This window comes from Bos grunniens, chromosome X (genome assembly GCF_055505025.1).
Source record: "Bos grunniens cultivar Pamir isolate PY7600 chromosome X, Bosgru_T2T1.0, whole genome shotgun sequence".
Classification (NCBI taxonomy): Eukaryota; Metazoa; Chordata; class Mammalia; order Artiodactyla; family Bovidae; genus Bos; species Bos grunniens.
Genome location: NC_141194.1, coordinates 78,389,200 through 78,409,769, shown reverse-complemented (window position 1 = coordinate 78,409,769; position 20,570 = coordinate 78,389,200). Strand labels below are relative to the sequence as shown.

Sequence of the window (20,570 nt, the reverse complement as noted above, 5' to 3'; positions counted from 1 at the left end):
GTAAATTCTGATACTGTAAGGAACAATATTGCATAAGAACCTGGAATATTAGGCCCATATATCAAGGTAAATGGAATGTGATCAAGCAGAAGATGGCAAGAGTGAACATTGACATCTTAAAATTCAATAAAGTGAAATGGACAAAAATGGGCGAATTTAATTATGATGACTGTTATATCTACTATTTTGGGCAAGAATCCTTTAGAGGAAATGGAATAGCCCTCCTAGTCAACATATATGTATACACACACACATATATATAATAAGATGTTACACAGTCAAAAGAAAAAAAATAAAACAGAAATGTTACCATTTGTGACAACATGGAGAGACTTAGAGAATATTATACTAACTGAAGTAAATCAAAGACAAATATATGATACATGAAATAGAAAAAATAATATATGATATCACTTATGTGTGGAATAAAAACCAATAGAAATCAATCCATATACAAAACAGGAGCAGATTCACAGACATAGAGAACAAATTTATGGTTGCCAAAGTGGAAAAGGAGGGGAAGGGAGTGATGAATTAGAAACACAGAATTAACAGATACAAACTACCATACTTAAAATAAGATTAAAAAAACCACAAGGATTTACTGTATAGCACAATTAGTACTTGTAATAACCTACAATGGGAGATAATCTGAAAAAATACGAATATATATGTATATATGTATATGTATATATATATATATATGAAACTGAATCACTTTGACATACACCTGAAACTAACACTGCATTATAAAATAACTATATTTCAATTAAAAAAGAGAAATCAGTTTCATTTCCAGTAGCATCTAAAAGAATAAAATGTTTGAGAATATATCTAGTCAGTGAGGTGAAAGACTGGTGTTGGATATCTTTGAAACACTGATGAAAGAAACATAAAAAGACCTATATAAACGGAAAGCCATTTTGTATCATGTATAGGATAAATTAATATTAAAATGTCTGTACTACTCAAAGAGATCTACAGATTTAATGCCTAATCACAACTTCGAGTCGCCAGTCCAGGTTCGACGCACGATACTGGATGCTTGGGGCTGGTGCACTGGGACGACCCAGAGCGAGGGTATGGGGAAGGAGGAGGGAGGAGGGTTCAGGATGGGGAGCACGGGTATACCTGTGGCGGATTCATTTCGATGTTTGGCAAAACTAATACAATATTGTAAAGTTTAAAAATAAAATAAAATTTTAAAATAAATAAATAAATTATAATAGAGAATGAAAAAAAAAATAAAATTAAAAAACAAAACAAAACAAAACAAAAACTTCAACAGGGTTTTCACATAAATGAAAACACCAATCCTCAAATTTACATTGATTCAAGAGACCCTGAATAGCCTAAAAGAATCTTGAAAAAGTACAAAAAAATTGAGTATTCACACAAGCAAACTTCAAAATTTCCTATAATGTTCAGTTCAGCTCAGTCACTCAGTCGTGTCCGACTCTTTGTGACCCCATGGACCACAGCACGCCAGGCCTCCCTGTCCATCACAAACTCCCGGAGTTTACCCAAATTCATGTCCATAGAATTGGTGATGCCATCCAACAATCTCATCTCCTGTCATCCCCTTCTCCTTCTGCCCTCAATCTTTCACAGCATCAGGGTCTTTTCAATTGAGTCAGCTCTTCGCATCAGGTGGCAAAAGTACTTAAGTTTCAGCTTCAACATCAGTCCCTCCAATGAACATTTAGGGCTGATCTCCTTTAGGATGGACTGGTTGGATCTCCTTGCAGTCCAAGGGACTCTTAAGAGTCTTCTCCAACATGACAGTTCAAAAGAGATGGCTGGATGTCATCACTGACTCGATGTATGTGAGTCTGAGTGACCTCCAGGAGTTGGTGATGGACAGGGAGGCCTGGCGTGCTGTGATTCATGGAATCGCAAAGAGTTGGACACGACTGAGCGACTGAACTGAACTGAACTGAAACTTTGGGTTGCATGCATCTTTTTGAATGAGTGCTATAACTTTTTTTCCCCCCCAAATATATACTCAGGAGAGGAAATGCTGTATAATATGAAAGTTCTACTTTTAGTTTTGAGGAAACTTCATACTTTTCTCCATAGTTTTTTAAAATGTACATTCTCAACAACAGTGTACAAAAGTTCCCTTTTCTCCACATCTTTTCTATCGTTTCTTTCTAGTTTTCTTTGACGTGGGCCACTTTTAAACTCTCTATTGAATTTGTTATTGCTTCTGTTTTATGTTTTGTTTTTCATGTGGCATATTGGATCCAAGCTTCCCAGCCTAGATTCAACCCCTAGCTTCTGCATTGAAAGGCAATGCCTTAGTTGCTATATTGCTATATTGTTACTTTCTAATGATAAAAATTCTGACAGGTGTGAGGTGATATCACATTGTGCTTTTATTTGTATTTCTCTAATAATTAGCAATGTTTAGTATCTTCTCATGTATGACTTCTTTGAAAAAGCGACTATTCAGGTCTTTGGCACATTATATTGACTTATATGAGGTATTTATATATTTTGAATATTAAATCATTAGTGATCTTATCATTTGCAAACGTTTTATCCCATTCAGTAGGTTGTCTTTTCTTTTGTTGATAGTTTCCTTTTTGTGGACAGTCTTTTCGTGGGTTGTTTCCTTTGTAAAATCTTGTAATATTAATTAGGTACCATTTGTTATTTTTTTATTATTATTTTATTTCTTTTGTCTTAGGACACAGATCCAAAAAGTATTGCTATGATTTAAGTCAAAGTGTTCTGTCTATGTTCTCTTCTGGGAGTTTTATGGTTTCAGGTCTTAAATTTAAATCTTTCATCTACTTTAATTCAGTTTTAGATATGGTGTAAGGAAGTGTTCTAATCTCATTTTTTTACATGTATCTCTCTAGTTTTCTCAACACCACTTATTGTAGAGACTCTATTCTCCAATGTAAATTCTTGTCTCCTTTGTCATGGAGTGTGTAGGTTTATTTCCAAGCTTGCTACTCTGCTCCATTGAGCTATGTGTCTTTCTTTTGTGCCAATACATGCAGTTATGATTACTGCACCTTTGTATTATACTGTGTTCTTTTTTCTCAAGATTATTTTGATAATTCAGGGCCTTTTGCAATTCTCTATAAATTTTGACATTATTGTTCTACTTCTATGGAAAATATCATGGAAATTTTGATAGGGATTGTATTACAATCTGTAGATTGCTTTCAGTACTATGGGCATTTAACAATACTAATTCTTCCATTCCAATAACAAGGGATATATATTTTATTTCTTTGTATCACATTAAGTTTCTCCATCAATGTTTTATAATTTTCAGAGTATAGGTCATTCACTACCTTGGTGGAATTTACTTAGACGGCAGTATGCCAGTTTTCCAAGTTCTTCACTATTGCCTGGAGACTGTTCAAACTCATGCCCATTGAATTGATGTTGCCATTCAACCATCTCATCATCTGTTGTACTTTTATCCTACTGCTTTCAATTTATCCTAGCACTCATGTTTTTTCCCAGTAACTAGGTGCTTCACATCAGGTGACAAAAGTATTAGAATTTCACATTCACCATTATCCCTCCCAGTGATTATTCAGGGTTAATTTCTTTAAGATTGACTGGTTTGATCTTGCAGTCCAAAGGACTCTCAAGAGTCTTCTCCAACACCAAGTTCAAAAACATCAGTTCTTCAGCACTCAGTCTTCTTTATGGGCCAACTTTCACATCCATACATGACTACTGGAAAAACCTTAGCTTTGACAAGACAGACCTTTGTTGGCAAAGTAATGTCTCTGATTTTTAATATGCTATCTACGTTGGTCATATCTTTTCTTCCAAGGAGTAAGAGTGTTTTACTATCATGGCTGCAGTCATCATCTGCAGTGATTTTGAAGCCCAGGAAAGAAAAACCTGCCACTGTTTCCATTTTCTTCCACATCTATTTGTTATGAAGTAATGCCATGATCTTAGTTTTTGAACATTGATTTTTTTAAGCCATCTTCTTCACTCTTCTCTTTAACTTTCATAAAGAGACTCTTTAGTTCCTCTTTGCTTTCTGCAATTAGGGTGGTGTCATCTACACACCTGAGGTTATTGATATTCTCCAGCAATCTTGATTCCAGCTTGTGCTTCACTCAGCCTGACATTTTGTATGATGTTCTCTGCAAGAATACACATAAGAAATATACAAAAAGAAATCTTAATGACCTATATAATCATGATGGTGTCATCATTCACATACAGCCAGATGTCCTGCAGTGAAAAGTCAAGTGGGCTGTAGGAAGCACAACTAAGGAAAAAAGCTAATGGAGAAGAGAAAGGGTAGGAGAAAATTTGTGAAGAGATTATAGTTGAAAATTTCCCCCAAATGGAAAAGGAAATAGTAAAACAAGTACAAGAGGCACAAAGAGTCCCATACAGTATAAACACAAGGAGAAACATGCCAAGACACATATTAATCAAACTAATAAAGACTAAACACAAAGAAAGAATATTAAAAGCAGCAAGGAAGAAGCTACAAGTAACACACAAGGGAAACTCCATGCACTTAACAGCTGATCATTCAGCAGAAACTGCAGGCCAGAAGATGATGGCAGGATATACTGAACGTATTGAAAAGGGAAAATATCCAATCAAGATTACTGTACCCAGCAAGGATCTCTTTCAAAATCAGTGGAGGAATCAAAAGTTTTTTAAGGCAAGTAAGAGTTAAGAGAGTTCAGTACCAGCAAATCAGCTTTACAACAAATGTTAAAGGACTTCTATAGTCAAGAAATACAAGAGAAGAAAAAAGATCTACAAAATCAACCCTAAACAATTAAGAAAACAGCAATAAGAACATATATATAAATAATTACTTTAAATGTAAATAGATGAAATGCTCCAACCAAAAGACAAACACTGGCTGAATGGATACAAAAACAAGACCCATATATGCTGGCTACAAAAAAAAAAAAAAAAAAAAAAAACAACACTTCATACCTAAAGACACATATAGGCTGAAAGTAAGAGGATGGAAAAGTATATTCCATGCAAATGGGAAGCAAAAGAAAACTGGAGCAGCAATCCTCATATCATAAACCTTAAAATAAAAAAAGATTACAAGTGATAAAGAAGGACACTACATAAGGATCAAGAGATCAATCCAAGAGGAACACATAACAATTGTAAACACCTATGCACCCAACATAGGAGTACCTCAATACATAAGACAAACACTAACAGACTATGCCAAAACCTTTGATTGTGTGGACCACAGCAAACTCTGGAAAATTCTTAAAGAGATTGGAATCCCAGACCACCTGACCTGACTCCTGAGAAACCTGTATGCAGGTCAAGAAGCAACCGTTAGAATGACATGGAGCAACAGACTGGTTCCAAATAGGGAAAGGAGTATGTCAAGGCTGGATATTGTCACCCTCCTTATTTAACTTATTTGCAGAATACATCATGAGAAATGGTGGGCTGGATGAAGCACAAGTTGGAATCAAGATTGCCAGGAAAAATATCAGTAACCTCAGATATGCAGAAGAAACCTCCCTTATGGAAGGAAATGAAGAATTAAAGAACCTCTTCATCAAAGTGAAAGAGGAGAGGGAAAAGTTGGCTTAAAACTCAACATTCAGAAAACACGGCATATGGTCCCATCACTTCATGGCAAATAGATGGTGAAACAGTGGCAGACTTTATTTTCTTGGCCTCCAAAATCACTGCATATGGTGACTGTAGCCATGAAATTAAAAAACGCTTACTCCTTGGAAGAAAACTTATTACAAAGCTAGACAGCATATTAAAAAGCAGAGACTTGACTTTGCAAACAAAGTTCATCTAGTCAAAGCTATGGTTTTTCCAGTAGTCATGTATGGATGTGAGATTTAGACTATAAAGAAAGCTGAGAGCTGAAGAATTGATGCTTTTTAACTGTGGTGTTGGAGAAGACTCTTGAGAGTCCCTTGGACTGCAAGGAGATCCAACAAGTCCATCCTAAAGGAAATAAGTCCTGAATATTCATTGGAAGGACTGATGATGAAGCTGAAAGGCCAATATTTGGGCCACCTGATGAGAAGTATTGACTCATTTGAAAAGACTGTGCTGCTGAGAAAGATTGAAGGCAGGAGGAGAAAGGGATGACAGGGGATTAGATGGTTGGATGGCATCACTGACTCAATGGACATGAGTTTGAGTAAACTCCAGGAGTTGGTGATAGACAAGGAGGCCTGGCATGCTGAAGTCCATGTGGGCACAAAGAGTCGGACATGACTGAGCACCTGAACTGAACAGACATAAAAGGGGAAAATGACAGTAACACAATAATAGTATGCAGCTTTAACACCCTACTCATAGCAATGGACCAATCATCAAAACAAAATTAATAAGAGGACACAAGTCTTAAATGATACATTAGATGAGATGGATCTCATTAATAGCTTCAGGAAATTCTATCCAAATGCAAAAGAATGCACCTTCTTCTCAAGTGCACATTGAACATTCTCAAAATAGACAACATCTTGGGTCACAAATGAAACTTCAGTAAAGTTAGGAAAATTCAAATTGTATGAAGCATATTCTCTGACCACAATGCTATGAGACTAGATATCAATTACAAGAGAAAAACTGTAAGAAACACAAACACATGGAGATTACACAACACATTTCTAAACAACCAACAGGTTACTGAAGAAATCAAAAGGGAAATTAAAAAAAATTCTAGAAATAAATGAAGTTGAAAACATGACAACTCAAAACCTGTGGGATGCAGCAAACGCACTTCTAAGAGGGAAGTTTATGGCAATATAATCCTACCTCAAGAAACAAGAAAAACATCAAATACACCTAAAACAACTGGAGAAGGAAGAACAAAAACACTCCCAAAATTCATAGAAGGAAAGAAATAATAAAGCACTGAGCAGAAATAGATGAAAAAGAAATGAAAGAAATAATGGTAAAGATTAATAAAACTAAAAGCTGATTCTTTGAGAAGATAAACAAAATTGACCAACCTTTAGCCAAATGCCAGGGTCCAGCCCCAGCAGGATCCAAGGGTACCCTCAGGATGGATGGTGTCGGCAAATGACACGGGGAGGCCAAGCTTTGGTGAATGAAGCCCGTAACTTTATTTTCAAAAGGAGCTTTTATATCCTGATTTGCACATAGAGTGAAATGAAAGATGCAAGGTCATGCAGAGTCAGCCCAAACACTCTAGCAGTTTTGCCCTTATTGAAACCAGGATTTTTTTTTCCTTTATGCCTTTCCATAAGCAAGGGTTTTATGCCATGTACATTATCTTCTGGCCTGGAGGCCTGTTGACATTTTAAGAGCCTTTTTTTTGAGAAAGGTTGATCAACCAGAAAACTTGTTTTCCCTTGAAGTGTTTTTTTTTCTTTATATTTCTAATCTGTGTCAGCCTCAGAAAGTACTAAACAGAGTTACATTCTCACGGAGCAAAGGTGCAGTGGGTCACAACAAAGAAAGAACTTATTAGCTCAAAGGTCGGATGTGGTTAATACCAAGGCTACTACTTGTTTTTCTTACATTCCAACTGTATTAACTAATGCACTCCCACGTGCACAATGGATAAGGGATATGGGGACTTGGCAGCAAGCATTGGCCCAATAATGAAGCCCTTTACCAGTACTATTCTAATAATTTTTAACCCCTTAAAGGGCTCTGTGCCCATTATGACTTTTAGAATGTTTAGGCTTCCCATGCCTTTCATGGTTGGGAAGTTGTGAACAATCATGTGCATTAGTTGTAAGAGTAAGGAAAAACCTGTCAAGCAAGCTAGAATGCCAACAGAGGGGTTAGAATAGAAATATTCCTTTCATGCCCAGGAGACTTATCAACTTAGAGCCCTAAGTTGATTTTCTCCAGAGAAAGGTGGCCGGGGATAGCCCCCTGCTAATAATATCAGAAGAGAGGTTGAAAGGTATAATATAGTAAACAGTAGACAGACAGATTTTGGTTTCAGGGTAGATGCTAGAGCAGGTCCAAGGAATCCCTCGAGTCCTGATCTGCCTTTGCCTGTCAGGTCTTCTCCACATGACCTTTGTCATGGGTGGTATCTCCCGTGGTGGCTCCCGGCAGCCAGACTCATCAAGAAGAAAAGAGAGAAGAATCAAATCAACAAAATTAGAAATGGAAAAGGAGAGGATGCAACAGACAATGCAGAAATACACAGGATTATAAAAGAGACTCTTATAAACAACTATATGGCAATAAAAAAACCTGGAAGAAATGGACAGATTCTTAGAAAAGTTCAATCTTTCAAGCCTAAAACAGGAAGAAATAGAAATTATGAACAACCCAGTTACAAGCACTGAAATTGAAACTCTGATCAAATATCTCCAAAACAAACAAACAAACAAACAAAAAACCCTGGACCAGATGGCTTCACAGGAAAATTCTATCAAACATTAGAGAACAGCTAATGACAAACTTTCTAAAACTCTTAAAAATGCAGAGGAAGGAACACTTCCAAACTCATTCTAAAGACTACCATCACCCTGACACCATAACCAGAGAAAGACAACACAATGAAAGAAAACTAAGCCAATAACATTGAAGAACATAGATGCAAAAATTGTCAACAAAATTTTAGCAAACAGAATTCAGCAAGACATCAAAAAGCTCATACACCATGATCAACTTGGGTTTATTGCAGGAATGCAAGGATTTCTCAATATATGCAAATCAATGTGATACACCATATTAGCAAATTGAAAGATAAAACACATATGATAATCTCAACAGATGAAGAAAAAAGCCTTGACAAAATTCAACACTCATTAATGAATAAAACTCTTCAAACAATGGGCAAATCTTCAACACAGTAAAGGCCATATATGATAAGCCTGTAGCAAACATTATTCTCAGTGGTGAAAAACTGAAAATATCCCCCCTAAGATCGGGAACAAGACAAGCATGTCGACTTTCATGACTATTATTCAACATAGTTTTGGAAGTCCAGCTACAGCAATCAGAGAAGAAAAATAAATAAAGGAATCCAGATCAGAAATGAAGAAGTAAAATTCTCACTGTTTGCAGACATGATACTGTGCATAGAAAACACTAAAGATAGTATCAAAAAACTACCAGAGTTAATGAGTGAATTTAGCAAAGTTGCAGGATACAAAATCAGTACATAGAAATAACTTGTGTTTCTATATACTAAAAATGAAAAATCAGAAAGAGAAATTAAGAAATCAATCCCACTCACCATTGCAACTAAAAAAAATAAACATCTAGAAATAAGCTCACCAAAGGAGACAAAAGAACTGTACACAGAAAATTATGACACTAATGAAAGAAACAAGACATAAACAGGTGGAGAGATAATCCATGTTCCTTGGTAGGAAGAATCAATATTGTGAAGATGACTATAATATCAATGCAATCAACAGATTCAATGTGATCCTTACCAAATTACCAATGGCATTTTTCACAGAAATAGAGCAAAAAATTTCACAGTTCATATGGAAATGCAAAAGACCCTGAATAGCCAAAGCAGTTTTGAGAAAGAAGAATAGAACTGGAGAAATCAACAATCCTGACTTCGGATTCTACAAAAAAGTTACAGTTATCAAGACAGTATGGTCCTGACCCCAAAACAGAAACATAGACCAATTTAAAAAGATAGAAAGCCCAGAAATAAATCCATGTACCTATGAACACCTTCTTTTTTACAAAGGAGGCAAGAATATATAATGGGGCAAGGACAGCCTCTTCAATGAATGGTGCTAGGAAAACATATAAAAGAAAGAAATTAGAACAATTCTAAACACTATACACAAAGAAAACTCAAAATGGATTAAAGACCTAAATGTAACAGACCAAAAACTAAAAAAAAAAAAACTCTTAGAGGAAAATGTAGGCAGAGCACTCAATGACAGAAATTAAAGCAAAAGTCTGTATGACCCACCTCCTAGAGTAATGGAAATGAAAACAAAAGTAGACAAACGGGACCTGTTAAACCTAAAGCCGTTTGCACAGCAAGAAAACTATCAGGTCAGTTCAGTCCCTCAGTCGTGTCTGACTTTTTGTGACCCCATGAATCGCAGCATGCCAGGCCTCTCTGTTCATCACCAACTCCCGGAGTTCACTCAGACTCACGTCCATCAAGTCAGTGATGCCATCCAGCCATCTCATTCTCTGTCGTCCCCTTCTCCTCCCGCCCCCAACCCCTCCCAGCAACAGAGTCTTTTCCAATGAGTCAACTCTTTGCATGAGGTGGCAAAACTACTGGAGTTTCAGCTTTAGCATCATTCCTTCCAAAGAAATCCCAGGGCTGATCTCCTTGATCAGCCTCCAGAATGGACTGGTTGGATCTCCTTGCAGTCCAAGGGACTCTCAAGAGTCTTCTCCAACACCACGGTGCAAAAGAATCAATTCTCCTGCACTCAGCTTTCTTCACAGTCCAACTCTCACATCCATACATGATAACTGGACAAACCATAGCCTTGACTAGACGGACCTTTGCTGGCAAAGTAATGTCTCTGCTTTTGAATATGCTGTCTAGGTTGGTCATAACTTTCCTTCCAAGGAGTAAGTGTCTTTTAATTTCATGGCTGCAGTCATCATCTGCAGTGATCTTGGAGCCCCCCAAAATAAAGTTTGACATTGTTTCCACTCTTTCCCCATCTATTTCTCATTAAGTGATGGGACCAGATGCCATGATCTTCGTTTTCTGAATGTTGAGCTTTAAGCCAACTTTTTCACTCTCCACTTTCACTTTCATCAAGAGGCTTTTTAGTTCCTCTTCACTTTCTGCCATAAGGGTGGTGTCATCTTCATATCTGAGGTTTTTGATATTTCTGCTGGCAATCTTGATTCCAGCTTGTGCTTCTTCCAGCCCAGCGTTTCTCATGATGTACTCTGCATATAAGTTAAATAAGCAGGGTGACAATATACAGCCTTGACATACACCTTTTCCGATTTGGAACCAGTTTGTTGTTCCATGTCCAGTTCTAAATGTTGCTTCCTGACCTGCATATAGGTTTCTCAAGAGGCAGGTAAGGTGGTCTGACATTCCAATCTCTTTCAGAATTTTCCACAGTTTATTGTGATCCACACAGTCAAAGGCTTTAGCATAGTCAATAAAGCAGAAACAGATGTTTTTCTGGAGCTCTCTTGCTTTTTCCATGATCCAGCAGATGTTGGCAATTTGATCTCTGTGAAATTCACAGTTCACATATTGCTGAAACCTGGCTTGGATAATTTTGAGCATTACTTTACTAGCATGTGAGATGAGTGCAATTGTGCAATAGTTTGATCATTCTTTGGCATTGCCTTTCTTTGGGATTGGAATGAAACCTGAGCTTTTTCAGTCCTGTGGCCACTGTTGAGTTTTCCAAATGTGCTGGCATATTGAGTGCAGCACTTTCACAGCATCATCTTTCAGGATTTGAAATAGCTCAACTGGAATTCCATCATCTCCACTAGCTTTGTTCATAGTGATGCTTTCTAAGGCCCACTTGACTTCACATTCCAGGATGTCTGGCTCTAGGTGAGTGATCACACCATCATAATTATCTGGGTCGTGAATTTCTTTTTTGTACAATTCTTCTGTGTATTTTTGCCACCTCTTCTTAATATCTTCTGCTTCTCTTAGGTCCATGCCATTTCTGTCCTTTATTGAGCCCATCTTTGCATGAAATGTTCCCTTGGTATCTCTAATTTTCTTAAAGAGACTTCTAGTCTTTCCCATTCTGGTGTTTTCCTCTATTTCTTTGCATTGATAACTGAGGAAGGCTTTCTTATCTCTTCTTGCTATTCTGTGGAACTTTGCATTCAGATGCTTATATCTTTCCTTTTCTCCTTTGCTTTTCGCTTCTCTTTTTTTCACAGCTATTTTTAAGGCATCCTCAGACAGCCATTTTCCTTTTTTGCATTTTTTTTTCCATGAGGATGGTCTTGATCCCTGTCTCCTGTACAATGTCATGAACTTCTGTCCATAGTTCATCAGGCAGTCTATCTATCAGATCTAGTTCCTTAAATCTATTTCTCACTTCTGCTTTATAATCATAAGGGATTTCATTAAGGTCAAACCTGAATGGTCTAGTGGTTTTCCCTTCTTTCTTCAATTTCAGTCTGAATTTGGCAACGAAGAGTTCATGATCTGAGCCACAGTCAGCTCCTGGTCTTGTTTTTGTTGACTGTATAGAGCTTCTCCATCTTTGGCTGCAAAGAATAGAATCAATCTGATTTCAGTGTTGACCATCTGGTGATATCCATGTGTAGAGTCTTCTCTTGTGTTGTTGGAAGAGGGTGTTTGATATGATCAGTGCATTTTCTTGGCAAAACTCTATTAGTCTTTGCCCTGCTTCATTCTGTATTCCAAGGCCAAATTTACCTGTTACTCCAGGTGTTTCTTGACTTCCTACTTTTGCATTCCAGTCCCCTATCATGAAAAGGACATCTTTTTTGGGTGTTAGTTCTAAAAGATCTTGTAGGTCTTCATAGAACCATTCAACTTCAGCTTCTCCAGCGTTACTGGTTGTGGCATAGACTTCGATATGGTGATATTGAATGGTTTGCCTTGGAAATAAACAGAGATAATTCTTTTTTTTTTTTTTTTTTTTTGATATTGCATCCAAGTACTGCATTTCGGACTCTTTTGTTGACCATGATGGCTACTCCATTTCTTCTAAGGGATTCATGCACACAGTAGTAGAAATAATGTTCATCTGAGTTAAATTCACCCATTACAGTCCATTTTAGTTCACTGATTCATAGAATGTTGATGTTCACTCTTGCCATCTCCTGTTTGACCACTTTCAATTTGCCTTGATTCATGGACCTGACATTCCAGGTTCCTATGTAATATTGCTCTTTACAGCATTGGACCTTGCTTCTATCACCAGTCACATCCACAACTGGGTATTGTTTTTGCTTTGGCTCCATCCCTTCATTCTTTCTGGAGTTATTTCTCCACTGATCTCCAGCAGCATATTGGGCCCCTACTGACCTGGGGTGTTCCTCTTTCAGTATCCTATCATTTTGCCTTTTCATACTGTTCATGGGGTTCTCAAGGCAAGAATACTGAAGTACCCGGCTCCAGCCCCCATTGGATCCAGGGATTCCCTCAGGAGGACGGCTTTGGCGAAAGAATAGCAAAAGGGGAGAGAGAGAGGCTTGATCTGACTGGTTTACGTGGGGAACTAATAAATTTTGTGACACCAAACTTGCTCTGACCACGGAGGCTGCAGGCGCCCTCTTGAATTGCTGAAGGTGCCCCACCTTAGGCACCTTCTTGAGTGGGTCTTAGAAGCCCAGGCAAGTAAGTGGTCTCAGAGAGCCCCCATGCTCCAAGTCAGTCATCCTGAAAGAAGAACAGAGAAGAAAAGGAGATAAAAGGAAGCAAGAAAGAATGACACAGGGAGACCGAGCTTTGAGCAAGGCCCATAGCTGTATTTTCAAAGGGAGCTTATATACCTAAAGTTATGCATAGAGGATAATAGGGGGTGTAAAGTCATTCAAAGTCAGCAGTCTTTGATCCTTATCAAGACCAGGCTTTCTTTTCTGCAAACTTATCTTATACAAATGATTTAGGTGATTTACATCATCTTCTAGCCAGAAGGCCTGTTAACATTTTATGACTCTGATAAAGGTTTGTCAACCATAAGACTTATTTTCTCTAAGAGTAATTATTTTAAAGTTTGGCGCCATCCTCTGAAGGTGTTAGATAAAGTTGCATTCCTATAGGGCAGAGGTGCAGTGAGTTTACAACAAGAAAATAATTTATTACCTTAAGGGTCTAAAGTTGTTAGCACCAAAGCCACTACTTATTTTTTTTAATATACCAACTATATTAATTAGTACACTCCCAAGGACACAATACAGGGGATATGGGAACTTGGCAGCAAGCATTGGCTCAACAGTGAAATCCTCTACTAGTTCTATTCTAACAATTTCTAACTCCCCGAGAGGCTCTATACCATTTGAATATCTTAAGCTTCCCATGCCTTTCGCAATTGGGAGAGTGTAAACAATCGTATGCGTAGCTGTAGGAGTCCGGATAAACCTGTCAGGTAAGTTAGAGAGCCATCTGAGGGCTTTGGATTGAAACACTCCTATTATGCCCAGGAGGCTAATTAACTAGAGCTTTAAGTTGATTTCCCTTAGAGAAAGGTGGTTGGGGATAGCCCCTTGTTAATGTCAGAGGAGTTGGTGAAAGTTGTAAAATAGTAAAACAGACAGATTTTGGTTTTGGGGTAGATGCTCAGGCAGATCCAGGGGGAACCTCGAGTCCTGACTCGCCTTTGCATGTCAGGTCTCTCCGCATGACCTTTGTCATGGGTGGGAACTCCTGTGCTGGCTCCTAGCACTGAAGTTGTTTGCCATTCTCTTCTCCAGTCGACCCCATTCTATCAGACCTCTCCACCATGACCCACCCATCTTGGGTGGCCCCGAAGGTATGGCTTAGTTTCATCGAGTTAGACAAGGCTGTGGTCCTAGTGTGATTAGATTGACTAGTTTTCTGTGAGTATGGTTTCAGTGTGTCTGCCCTCTGATGCCCTCTTGCAACACCTACCGTCTTAATTGGGTTTCTCTTACCTTGGTCATGGGGTATCTCTTCATGGCTGCTCCAGCAAAGCGCAGCCACTGCTCCTTAACTTGGACTAGGGGTATCTCTTCTCCGCCCCCCTCCTGACCTTGAATGTGGAATAGCTATTCTAGGCCCTCCTGCGCCCACACAGCCACTGCTCCTTGGACGTGGGGTTGCTCGTCTCGGCCGCCACTCTTGGCCTCGGTCGTGGGGTAGCTCCTCCCAGCTGCCACTCCTGGCCTCGGGCGTGGGGTAGCTCCTCTAGGCCGTTCCTGCACTGTTGCCACCTGGCACTCTCCGCCACTGCCCCGACATCGGACAAGGGGTAGCTCCTCTCAGCTGCCGCTCCTGACCTCAGACATGGGGTAGCTCCTTTCGGCCATTCCTGCGTCATTGCAGCCTGGCACTCTTGGCTGCTGCCCCTGACCTCAGATGTGGGATAACTCCTCTTGGCCGCTGCCCCTCGGGCATGGGGTCCTCCCAGCTTCTGTCCCTGACCTCGGATGTGGGGTAGCTCCTCTTGGCCATGCTCTGTGCACCGTCGCAGCCACCTGTGCTCTGTGCGCCATTGCAGCAAAAAGACAATCCTAAGAATGGGAGAAAATAACAGCAAATGAAACAACTGACAAAGGAGTAATTTCCAAAATACACAAGCAGCTGATATAACTCAATGCCAGAAAAACAACCAAATCAAAATGTGGGAAAAAGCCCTAAAAAGACATTTCTTCAAAGAAGACATACAGATGGCTAACAAGCACATGAAAAGATGCTCAGCATCACTCATTATTAGAGAAATGCAAATCAAAACTATAATGTGGTATCACCTCGCACTGGTCAAAATGCCATCATCAAAAAGTCTAGAAACAAAAATGCTGGAGAGGGTGTGGAGTAAACGGAATGCTCTTGCACTGTTGGTGGGAATGTGAATTGATACAGCCACTATGGAAGATAGTATGCAGATTCCTTAAAAGCCAGAAATAAAAGAACCATATGACCCAGCAATTTCACACCTAGGTATATACTCTGAGGAAATCAAAATTGAAAAAGACACATTTATCCCATTATTCATTGCAGCACTATTTACAATAGCTAGAACATGGAATCAACCTAGATGGCCATCGACAGATTAATGGATAAAGAAGTTGTGGTACATATACACAATGGAATATTACTCAGCAAATAAAAGGAAGATAACTGAGTCAGTTCTGATGAGGCGGATTAACCTAGAACCTACTATACAAAGTCAGAAAGAGAAAGGTTAAAAAAAAAAAAAAAAAGAAAGAGAAAGGTAAATATAATATTCTAATGCATGTATACAGAATCTAAAAGAATGGTACTCAAGAATTTATTTGCAGGCCAGCAATGGAGCAACAGACGTAGAGAATAGACTTATATACGTATACCAATGGCTGATGAACGTTGAGGTTTGACAGAAAACAAAATTCTGTAAAGCAATTATCCTTCAATTAAAAAATAAATTTAAAAAATGCTAGTGGAGATGATGAAAATCCAGCTGAGCTACTTCAAATCCTAAAAATTGATGCTGTTAAAGAGCTGATTCAATACACCAGGAAATTTGGAAAACTCAGCAATGGCTATAGGACTGGAAATTGTCAGTTTTCATTCCAATCCCAATGAAAGGCAATGCCAAAGAATGTTCAAACTACTGCACAATTGCACTCATCTTACACTCTAGCAATGTAATGCTCAAAATTATCCAGGCTATGCTTCAACTGAGAACTTCCAGATGCTCAAGATGGATTTAGAAAAGGCAGAGGAACCAGAGAGCAAATTGCCCACACCCATTGGATCATAGCAAAAGCAAGAGAATTCCAGGAAAAAAAAAAAATCTACTTCTACTTTCTTGACTTCTAAAGCCTTTGACTGTGTGGATCACAACAAACTGCAGAAAATACTTCAAGAGATAGGAATACCAGACCAGCTTACCTGCCTCTTGAGAAACCTACAGGTTTCTCAAGAAACTGTTGCTGAAGAAGCAACAGGTAGAACCAGATATGGAACAATGGATTGGTTCGAAATTCAGAAAAGAGTATATCAAGTCTGTATATTGTAACACTGCTTATTTAACTTATATGCAGATTACATCATGCGAAAGGCCAGACTAGGTGAAGCAGAGGCTGGAATAAATATTATAGGGGAAAATATCAATCATCTCAGGTATGCAGATGACACCACATATATGGCAGAAAATGAAGAGGAACTAAACAGCCTCTTGATAAAAGTAAAAGAGGAAAGTGAAAAAAAAAACTGGCTTAAACCTCAACATTCAAAAAATGAAGATCATGGCATCTGGTCCCATCACTTCATGGAAAATATAAGGGGAAACAACATAAACAGAGACAGACTTTATTTTCTTGGGCTCCAAAATCACAGCAGATTGTGACTGAAGCCATGAAATTTAAAGACACTTACTCCTTGGAAGAAAAGCTATGAGAAACCTAGATAGCATACTAAAAAACAGAGACAAAGGTCTGTCTAGTAAAAGCTATGGCATTTCCAGTAGTCTTGTATGAATGAGAGAGTTGGACTATAAAGAAAGCTGAACACTGAAGAATTGATGCTTTTGAAATGTGGTATTGGAGAAGATTCTTGAGAGTCCCTTGGACTGCAAGGAGATCAGACCAGTCAATCTTAAAGGAAATCCGTCCTGAATATTCATTGAAAGGACTGATGCTGAAGCTGAAGCTCCAACACTTTGGCCACCTGATGCAAAGAACTGACTCATTGGAAAAGTCCCTGATGCTGGGAAAGATTGAAGGCAGTGGGAGAAGGGGACAACAGAGGATGAGATGTTTAGAAGGCATCACTGACTCGATGGACAGGAGTTTGCGCAAGCACCAGGAGTTGGTGATGGACAGTGAAGCCTAGTGAACTGCAGTCCATGGGGTCACAGAGTCAGACCGGACTTAGTGACTGAACAAACTGAACTCTGCATACAAGTTGAATAAGCAGGGTGACAATATACAGCCATGATGTACTCCTCTCCAAATTTTAAACCAGCTTGTTTTTCCATGTTTGGTTCTAACTGTCGCTTCTTGACCTGTATGCAGCTTTCTCAGGTAAGGTGGTCAGGTATTCCCATCTCTTTACAGTTTTCTACATTTTGCTGTGAGCCACACATTCAAAGGCTCTAGTGTAGTGAATGAAGCAGAAGTAGTTGTATTTCTGGAATGCCCTTACTTTTTCCTATCATTCAACACATGTTGGCAATATGATCTCTGGTTACTCTGTCTTTTCTAAATTCACCTCATACATCTGAAAGTTCCCAGTTCACATATTGTTGAAGCCTAGCTTGAAGGATTTAGAGAATTGTCTTGCTAACATGTGAAATGAGTTCAATTGTACTGTTGTTTGAACATTCTTTAGCATTGCTCTTCTTTGGGATCAGAATATAAAATGACCTTTTCCAGTCCTGTGGCCACTGCTGAGTTTTCCAAATTTGCCAGCCTATCAAATTCAGCAGTTTATCAGCATCATCTTTTAGAAGTTGAAATAGCTTAGCTCGAATTACACCATCTCCACTAGCTTTGTTCATAGGAATGATTCCTAAATCCACTTGACTTCACACTCCAGGATGTCTGGTTCTAGGTTAGTGATCACATCATTGTGATTATCTGGCTCATTAAGACTTTTTTTTTTTTTTTGTATTAAGACCTCTACTGTGTATTCTTGCCACCTCTTCTTAATATCTTCTGCTTCTGCTAGGTCTTTGTCATTTCTGTCCTTTATTGTACTCATCTTTGCATGTAATATTCCCTTGATATCTCTAGTTTTCTTGAAGATATCTGTAGTCTTTTGCTTCTTATTGGTTTCATCTATTTTTTTTTTTTTTTGCATTGTTCACTTAAGAATGCTTTCTTATCTTTCCTTCTATTCTTTGGAACTCTCCTTTAAGATAGGTATATCTCTCCTTTTCTACTTTGCCTTTCAGTTCTCCTTTTTTCTCAGCTATTTGTAAGGCCTTCTCAAACCACCATTTTGCCTTGATGCATTTCTTTTTCTTGCAGACACTTTTGGTCACCGCCTCCTATACAATGTTACAAAACTCTGCCCATAGTTCTTCAGGAATTCTCTCTATCAAATCTAATCCCTTGAATCTATTTTCACTTCCATTGTATAATCATAAGGGTTTTGATTTATGTCATACCTGAATGGCCTAGTGGTGTTCCCTATTTTCTTCAACTTAAGCCTGAATTTTGTAATAAGGAGCTCATGATCTGAGCCATGGTCAGCTCCTGGTCTTGCTTTCACTCAATGTATTGAACTGCTCTGTCTTTGGCTGCAAAAATATAATTAATCTAGTTTTGTTATTGATTATCTGGTGAAGTCCATGTGTAGAATTATCTCTTGTTTTGCTGAAAGGGGGTGTTTTCTATGACTAGTGCACTCTATTGGCAAAACTGTGTTAACCTTTGCCCTCCTCATTTTTACTCCAAGGCCAAACTTGCCTGTTACTCCAAGTATCTCTTGATATCCTACCTTTGACTTCCAATCCCCTATGCTAAAAGGACATCATTTTTTGAGTGTTAGTTCTACAAGTTCTTGTAGGTCTTCAAAGAATCTGTCAAAGTCTTCTTTGGTATTAGTTATTGGGGCATAGATTTGGATTACTGTGATGTTGAATGGTTTGACTTCAAACTATCAGAGATCATTCTGACATTTTTTGAGACTGCACCCAGGTACTGCATTTTGCATTCTTTTGTTAACTATGAGGGCTACTCCAATTCTTCTAAGGGATTCTTGCCCACAGTAGTAGATATAATGTTCATCTGAACTAAATTCACCTATACCCATCCATTTGTTCACTGATTCCTAAAATGTAGACGTTCACTCTTGCCATCTCATGTTTGACCACTTCCAACTTACCTTGATTCATGGATGTAACATTGTAGGATACTATGCAATATTGTTCTTTACCATATTGTACTTTACTTTCACTACGAGACACATCCACAACTGGATGTCATTTCCGTTTTGGCTCAGCTTCCTCATTCTTTCTGACACTGTTTCTCCACTCTTCTTCATTAGCAGTTTTGACACCTACAGACCTGGGGGAGTTCATCCTTCAGTGTCAATTCTTTTTGCCTTTTAATGCTGTTCATGGGGTTCTCAAGGCAAGAATGCTGAAGTAGCTTGCCATTCCCTTCTCCAATGGACCACCTCTGTCAGACTTCTCCACCATGACCTGTCCACCTTGTGTGGCCCTGCCTGGCATGGCTCATAGTATCCTTGAGTTACACAATGCTGTGATCCACATGATCATTTTGGTTAGTTTCCTGTGACGCTATAGTCTCTGTGTTAGGCCTGCTGGCAACCTCTTCCAAGAGGATGTAGGCCAAAACTCTGTGCCTCACATGAATGCTTCTGCCAGTGCCGCTGACCTTGTGGCAGGCCACTGTCAACCCATGCCTCTCTCAGAGACTCCCAAACACTCATATGCAAGTCTGAGTCTGTCTGTTATGGGGGTCACTCCTCCTTTCTCCTGGGTCCTGGTATGCACAAGGTTTTGTTTATGCCCTCCTATAGTCTCTGCTTCCCTAATTCTGTGGAAATTCTGTAATCTAGTCCTGCTGATCTTCAAAATCTGGTTCCCTGGGGATTCCCAGTCCCTTTGTCAGAAGTCCAGGTTAAGAAGTGTGTTGTGAGACCTAGAACCTTTGAAACAGTGCAGGAAATTCTTTGGTATAATTGTTCTCCAGTTTGTGGATCCCCTGCCCAATGGCTCTATGGTGGGGTTTATGACAAACTCCACCAAGAGGACTTTTGCCACATGCCATGCCTCCCAGGACTGGTGGTTCTAGTGCCGCTGTCTCCACAACAAGCCACTGTTAACCCATGCCTCCACAGGGGACCCTCAAACACTCACTGGCAGTTCAGAGTCAGTCTCTTGTGGGGGTCACGGCTCCTTTTCTGGGTTCTGGTGCACACAAGGGTTTGTTTGTGCCTTCCAAGAGTCTCTGGCAGGTATGAGGTTTGGTTTTAAGACACTGATGTATATATCAGTCTTATGGACTCTGTGGGAGAGGGAGAGGGTGGGGAG

General features: G+C 39.0%; 1 long non-coding RNA gene across 1 annotated transcript; it reads right to left on the bottom strand.

Moving 5' to 3' along the window:
• Positions 1-2,355: 2,355 nt before the first annotated feature.
• On the bottom strand, positions 2,356-7,122 carry LOC147340740 (uncharacterized). Its single transcript, XR_015159557.1, has 2 exons — positions 6,966-7,122; positions 2,356-4,127 (listed from the first exon to the last, which is right to left on the bottom strand). It is a non-coding gene; the product is annotated as an uncharacterized LOC147340740 (long non-coding RNA).
• Positions 7,123-20,570: the final 13,448 nt, after the last annotated feature.